The sequence below is a fragment of the Lycium ferocissimum genome, chromosome 12 (genome assembly GCF_029784015.1).
Source record: "Lycium ferocissimum isolate CSIRO_LF1 chromosome 12, AGI_CSIRO_Lferr_CH_V1, whole genome shotgun sequence".
In the NCBI taxonomy this organism is placed as follows: domain Eukaryota; kingdom Viridiplantae; phylum Streptophyta; class Magnoliopsida; order Solanales; family Solanaceae; genus Lycium; species Lycium ferocissimum.
Window position 1 is genome coordinate 9,020,854 of NC_081353.1, and position 7,451 is coordinate 9,028,304.

A 7,451-nucleotide genomic window follows, 5' to 3' on the forward strand; every position below is an offset into this window, starting at 1 on the left:
CACATCAATAGCGAACTCAATTTCCCTTTCTGGAGGAAGGCCTGGGAGTTCATCTGGAAATACATCCGGGAATTCATTCACTACCGGAACAGATTGGAAAGTTGGAGACTTTGCTTCCGTGTCATGGACTCGGACTAGATGATAAATATAGCCCTTAGCTATCATTTTTCTCGCCTTAAGGTAGGAAATAAACCTACCCCTTGGGGCTACCGTATTTCCCTTCCATTCAAGCATGGGCTCTCCCGGAAATTGGAATCGAACTACTTTCAATCGGCAATCAACATTAGCATAGCATGAGGCCAACCAATCCATGCCCATTATAACATCGAAATCTAACATTTCTAGCTCAACTAAATCAGCTTTGGTTTGGCGATCACATATCATAATTATACAATCTTTATACACTTGCTTAGCTATCACGGGATCACCAACCGGAGTAGACACCTCAAAAGGTTTAATTGGCTCGGGTTTCACCCCAATACGATTAGCAACATATGGAGTAATATACGATAATGTGGAACCCGAATCTATCAAGACATACACATCATAAGAGAACACAGTAAATGTACCTGTAACCACATCCGGGGACGACTCATGTTCCTGTCGCCCGGCTAAGGTATATAAGCGGTGCTGTGTGGCACCTGAAGTAGATACTCCCCCTCGGCCTCTCTCGGCTGCGGGTCGGGGGAGCCTGTCCCCAAGGACGCATCGAAGAAGAACCGACCGCTGATCCTGTGGGTTGGGTCCTAGCTCTGCCGCTCATCGACGGGCAATCTCTCATCATATGCCCCACTTGACCACAAGCATAACAAGCATCTGAACCCTGGCGGAACTATCCCGAATGTAATCTACCGCACTGGGTCGCATCGCGGTGCGGAGGTCTCTCTCACTGTAATCTCCCCCAAACTGAGAACCCGGGCCCCTCGAACTCTGGCCCTGTCCTGAACGGAAAGAGCGATCAAATCTTCTGTCTGCAAATTGGGGAGGTGTACTCGTCGCTGACTGACCTGAGTGCCTAGAAAATGTCTGCCTCAATCCCCCTCTATAATCACGGCCTGTGCCCATAGATCTGGCCCTTTTGCTTTGTCCCCGATCAGCATCACGATCACCCCTTTGGGGAGGTTGTTGTCCTTCTAGATTTTGGGCATGGGCTTGAATGCGGGAAATATCCATCCCGTCTTGTAATGAAGCCGTTAAGCAATCTTTAAATAAATGTGGCCGTTAAGCCTTTAACTAAAAAAATACGTGCACCCCTGTCGCCCATATCGGCTACCATTGTAGGAGCATATCTAGCCAAGGAATTAAATTGGAGACTGTACTCCCGGGCGCTCATATTCCCTTGCTTCAAATTTAGAAATCTATCCGCCCTAGCTCGGCGGACCTCGGGTGGTAAGTAATGGCGAATGAAAGCATCAACAAACTCTTGCCACACGGGAGGAGGCGCATTCTCTTGCCTCGATGCTATCCAATTGTTGTACCATAAAACCGCCACATCCCGGAGTCTATATGATGCCAACTCCACTGATTCGGTCTCAGAAGCATGAATAATCCGCAATGTTCTTAGCATCTCATCAATGAAGCCTTGTCGGTCTTTATCCGGCTTTGACCCAAAGAATTTCGGAGGATTTAAACTCATAAAATCACGGGCTCTAGTACTAGCCGAACGATCACTTAGCCCCACATTCTGTCGTTGTGCCTGAGCGGCAACCAACTGTGTTAATAAATTAATAGCTTTGGTCACTTGCTGACCCGGTGTAGCCGGTGGAGGAACTGGAGGCATAGGAGCTGGAGCTGAAGCCCTTTCTTGCTCTTCCGTAATAGGCGGAGTAGTAGAGGTATTAGATAAAGCCTCATGATGTGATTCTCCTTCATCTATATTCATGGGCGGCTCTCTTTCAGCCCACCTCTTTGTCGTAGTCTTGCCCTTCTGGGCGGCTTTAGCTTTTGGCGGCATTTCTGAAATCATAGCACATTCGTTAGGGAGGAGTATATCTTATACACGGCTCTATCGCACGATCTCATATGAAGAAGGATGGTCATTTTTTCCTAAATGCCGTGGCCTCTTGTTTATTAGCGTGGCACGCAACACACCATAAACAAGACTCTACTAGACACGGCTCGTAGACACTTTCTAAGACTGAACTGCTCTGATACCACTTCTGTCACGACCCGAACTACGGGCCATGACGGGTATCCGGGGCTAACCACCGAACACCACTCATTCTGTCACTTATCTGCTTTCCTTCATACTGTATGCTCATGATCATAGATACTTATTGACATTTGAAACACATTTACTTTTATAAACATAAGTCCTTCGGCTATCAAAATAATATATATATATATATATATATATATATATATATATATATATACATATACATGAAGACTATGGGACCATACTACCCACACTGCGTATCTACGAGCCTCTACTAGAGTACTAGACATATGGACGGGACAGGACCCCGTCGTGCCCAATAATGAATATATACATATATGTACCAAAAGAATAATCAATGGCACCTCCGAAGGATGGAGTGCTCTCAATCAGCCGCTAGCCCCTACGAGTCTGGGTCGCCTCCCTGTCTACCTGTGGGCATGAACACAACGTCCGAAGAAGGGACGTCAGTACGAATATTGTACTGAGTATGTAAGGCATAAATAATAATAAGACATCAATGTAATAACGAGGCATCAATAAAGAGCAATCTGTGACCGACTGAATCATAAAGGAAATCATATATACTGGCTTACTTTCATACTCATTATCATATCATATATGCACACATGTATAAGTATAAGCCCGACCATATAGGTACGGTGTGATAATCAATAACATTAGCAATAGCATTAGCCTGCGTCCAGGCCTCCCGCATCCGGGATATCATCTCAAGCTGCCCACTAGTGGTGACTGCCCATGCCATCTGGCCATGGTGTATAGCTGCCCGCCTTGGCGGTGACTGCCCGGCCAACTAGGCGCGGTGTAATATCAACATGTACTCATCATATCATGCTCATCATAGTATACTTGTCATAATGTGCTTATCATAACTCATCATAATATACTTATAACAATACATGCATAAGGACTCATAGATAATCGTACTTTATCGGGGTGACATAAGGTCGTGGACCCCCGATGTCATTATGAGCATTCGTAAGTAACCTGCCTCACCTTGAAGGAACAAGCATAAGGTGAGTGTGAATGATGATCAACATCAATGGGCTATGGATAGCTTTATTAGCTTAATAGGAGCATCATATCATAGACTATAGCATCTCTAGACTTAGCTTGTCATTGTCGTTATCATAATCGTAGCATATCTCTTATTCTCATATGACTATTCATGAACAAGGGCTCTTCTTAAAGATGGAACATTCATAAGAAAGAGGAAATTCATGCCATAGGACTCATGCCTTAGAAAGAAAGGACTAGCCTCACATACCTCTGTCGTTTAACTACTTTATAGCTTGCTTGCTCTCCTTTATCGCCCTCGTCTTTACCTTCAAGAGAGTTCGTATCGACGTTAGCTAGGTAATAATAAAATCGTGCCTCTTAAGGCTAAAGAAAATTGGGCAGCGTTTCCTTTGTTTATACTACTTTCCGCCATATTCCATATCAACTCCCAACATTCACAACAACATTCACAATATCGCTAGCAATTTAGCGTCATTTGTTTACATTATTCATATTTCACAATTCTACTCCAACTCTCCATATTCATGACTAAAGTTCATTATCGCATTCTTTCGTATCCAATGCTTATTTCATGTTCTAAATATCATTTATAACGTATTTATATCATCAACATAACCATTTCCATGATTCATCTCAACTACTATTCCACAATGACATTATTCACTCATTTATAACCCATCTTCCATACTCTTTTTCATAACCTAAGTGTTTCATCTTAATAATGCTTCAAACAACATGTAAAGATCATGAAACTTACCTTAAATGATAGAGGAATAGACCTTGAATGATAATGCACCTTTTGCACAAAAACCCTATTTATCCTTTCTTGAACTTTCTTGACTTTGATGGCTTTAATGGAGTTTCATAGGCTTGATTCACTTCAAATCTTGTTATTGATCCTTGATTCCCTTAGTTTTCTTGTGGGTGAAATATTTGAAAGGTTCTAGAGGTGTGGAGAGGTTGAAGAAGTTGGTGGAAATGAATAAAATGAAGTGGGCATCACATATATAAACTTAGAACATTTCAGTCGTCGGGAGTTCCACGGACTGTTCCACGGTCCGTGGAACCAAGTGCTGGCCGTGGAACTGGTCGTGGTTCATGACCAGCCAGCCATCTTCTCTGCTGGCTGTTCCACGGACACATCCACGGTCCGTGGATCATGGTGTTGTCCGTGGAACTTGGTCGTGGAACTCACAGTTCCACCGGAATGGTTCCCGTCGTTTCGTTTGATCTCCAATCCTTATGGAACCTCCTTTGCACTTGTTTATCACTTCATTATCAATCCAAGGGATGTTATAACTCTTCTTCAAAACATCCTTAAGGCATCATTAACCCAACACTCATAGTTTTTCTCGACACACTAACTTATAACTCGCTTTCCTTAGCAACTTCCTTACCTTAACTCGGATGCCTTTGGAAGTCTTAATTAGGACCATCACATACTACTTCTTACTTATCCGAACCTCGTATCCATCATGCCCTTCGCGAGTCTATTCACTTGTACGCTAAGGGGAAATTTTCGAGGGATGGAATCATTTGGAAGACATTATGGAACTCATGAAAGGATATATAGCAAAGGAACCATGCCTTAATGAAAGAAGGATTAGCCTTACTTACCTCTTTGTCTTCTTAACTAATTAACGTTCATCGTCGAATCTTGAACAATCTACATTAGAAGGATTCATACCATAGTTAAGCCTTAATGATGCTCTAATATTCAAACTAGAATAATTCATGATCTAATGGAAATTGGGCAGCATTTCCCCTATTTCGTCAACTTCCACCATAGTACAAAACAACTCCCAAACATCGATAATACACCCACAATATCATAATCAAGTAATGACATTCCATTAAGCCTTCACAATTCATCCCTATGTTCAACTTATACCAACAACCTCACACCCATTTTAGCACAATTTCATACAATGCTTCCTTATCACTATTACTACCTTCCAGAACAAGATTATATCGATATTATACTAAAAATCATAACTTAAGTTAGCTTATTACTCAAAACATCATAAAAGTTACATATAACCCTCATTTTCCACTTTCTTCTTCTACCTAAGTTCTTCAATAACCAAGCATCCATGATAACATGAAATAAGCATGAAAACTAACCTTTTATCTCATAGGAATGAGCTTTGGATAGCCTATCAACTTGGGTGAAAACCTAGCTTCAATACCCAAGAATCTCTTGTAGTCTACTAACCCTAGAAAGCCTTCAAACACATGAACACTTTGATTCTTGCCTCTTGATCTTTGTTTTCTCTTGGATTGGGGTGGAATATGCTTGGAGAAGGGTTTAGATCTCTTAAGACTTATGGGATATGATGTTATATCCCGTATTTTGTACCTTGGGATAATCCGAGCTAATCATGATAAGTTAAGGACAAGGTTACATTTTCTTCCGATTTTGTTAAAAGTGCCTGATTTGCATATTCGTCTTTTCATTGGCATGGAGTGTTTAGGGTAAATTTTGGAATAAGAAAAATTTGGGGTTAAAGTGAATTATGGAAAGTTGAGCATTTCATGAAAATTAAGGGCTAGAAGTGAAAATTTGGAAACTTAATATTTCATATGAAAATATATGTGGCCATGTGTTGGATGTGGGCCATAGCACATATGATTGTCACACTCGATCTTACTAGGGTGTGATGGGCACCACTCCCATATTCGGAGCCGAGCGAACCCAAATACTCTTATTACATACATACTTTCTTTGGATTCTTAGATTAAACAAAAATAAAATACATAGTAAAACTTTCAAAATCTTTTCGTTCCCAATTAAACACAATATGTAAACATAAGGGCTACGTAACATAATGTATAATAAGAACACATCGGCTAGAGCGGAACCACTTTCAAAGGCGACACACTAGACCCGACTCCATCTATCCGCAAAGTCTCTAACTTCGAACATACCGCAAGCACATATAATCGACTCGGCGGCACTGCGGTACAAATGGAGTCTACAACTCCCGTGAACGTCTTCGTAATAGCTTCTACTCATCGCGTGTACCGCGGCGTGAAACGCGGCGTCCGCAAAAGGGACGTCGGTACGAGTAATGTGCGAGTATGTAAGGCATGTACAATATTATACGAGAGATACATAACACAATTTGTGACATAAAAGAAATATAGAGCATATCATGATATAGAGAGCAACTTTGTACATATGAGTGTCCTTTTTGGCGAATACCATGCATGCTTAGTCGCGGAACGTGCGGCCGGTCCGTATATCATATCGGCTGAACGTGCGGCCCGATCCATATACATATATAGTATAACATAATGCGCGGAACGTGCAGCCCGATCCATATACATATATATAATGAGAAACGTTCGGCCCGATCCATTTACCCACATATCGCGTCGGTATCCCGCGTCGGGATGGTATCATATATTACAATCCCCGATCGGGTGGCTATGCGTCTATAGCGCCTTCCTCTTTCCCAACTTTCCCCATATGCATATACATATGTCATATACATATATCATAAAGCGTACTGGGAGATCCCCAAAGAAAGTCATGTATCTATCGAGTGACGTAAGGTCGGTAACCTCCGATGATGTTATGGAATAGCCATGGGCTTCGTGCCTCACCTTGAAGGGACAATTAATATAAGGCGAGACTAACAATGGAGAGTAACATCATAAAAGAAGAGCATGGAATAGGATCGTAAGGCATCGTTTCATATACTTGGAATCTTTAAAATAGTCATTACCCATAAGTAGAGTTAAGAAGTCAAGAAATAGCTTAACATTTTCATATTCATGGTAGGAACATATCCTCAACATATTCATCACGGGCATTTCCTTACATTTGACATCACCGTTGTCAATATAAAATCATATTCGTCGTTTTAGTCATAAAAGTTTTCAACCTCTTAAGACTTGGTTTTTTTTTTGAAAAATATGGACATTTTGAGAAAAACAACTATTAACTTATTAGGAAAAAGGCTTATACCTTGGAGTCACAGATTTCTAACTTTTGCAAGCAAGGAAGATATAAAAACATTTGAGACAACATAATGTGGGGATCATGCCTTTGGAAGAAAAGTCGAGCCTCACATACCCGTGCCGCACCTTACTAGCTACACTTATCCATCCAAACTTGTTAGTCTACATTCAAGAAAATTGACGCAATTGTTAGGTTCATTATCATATGCCTATCTTAATCCTTCAAAAACATTTACTTATAATCTAAATTTAAAAATTTAAATAAATCACCCCAAAACTAACCCCT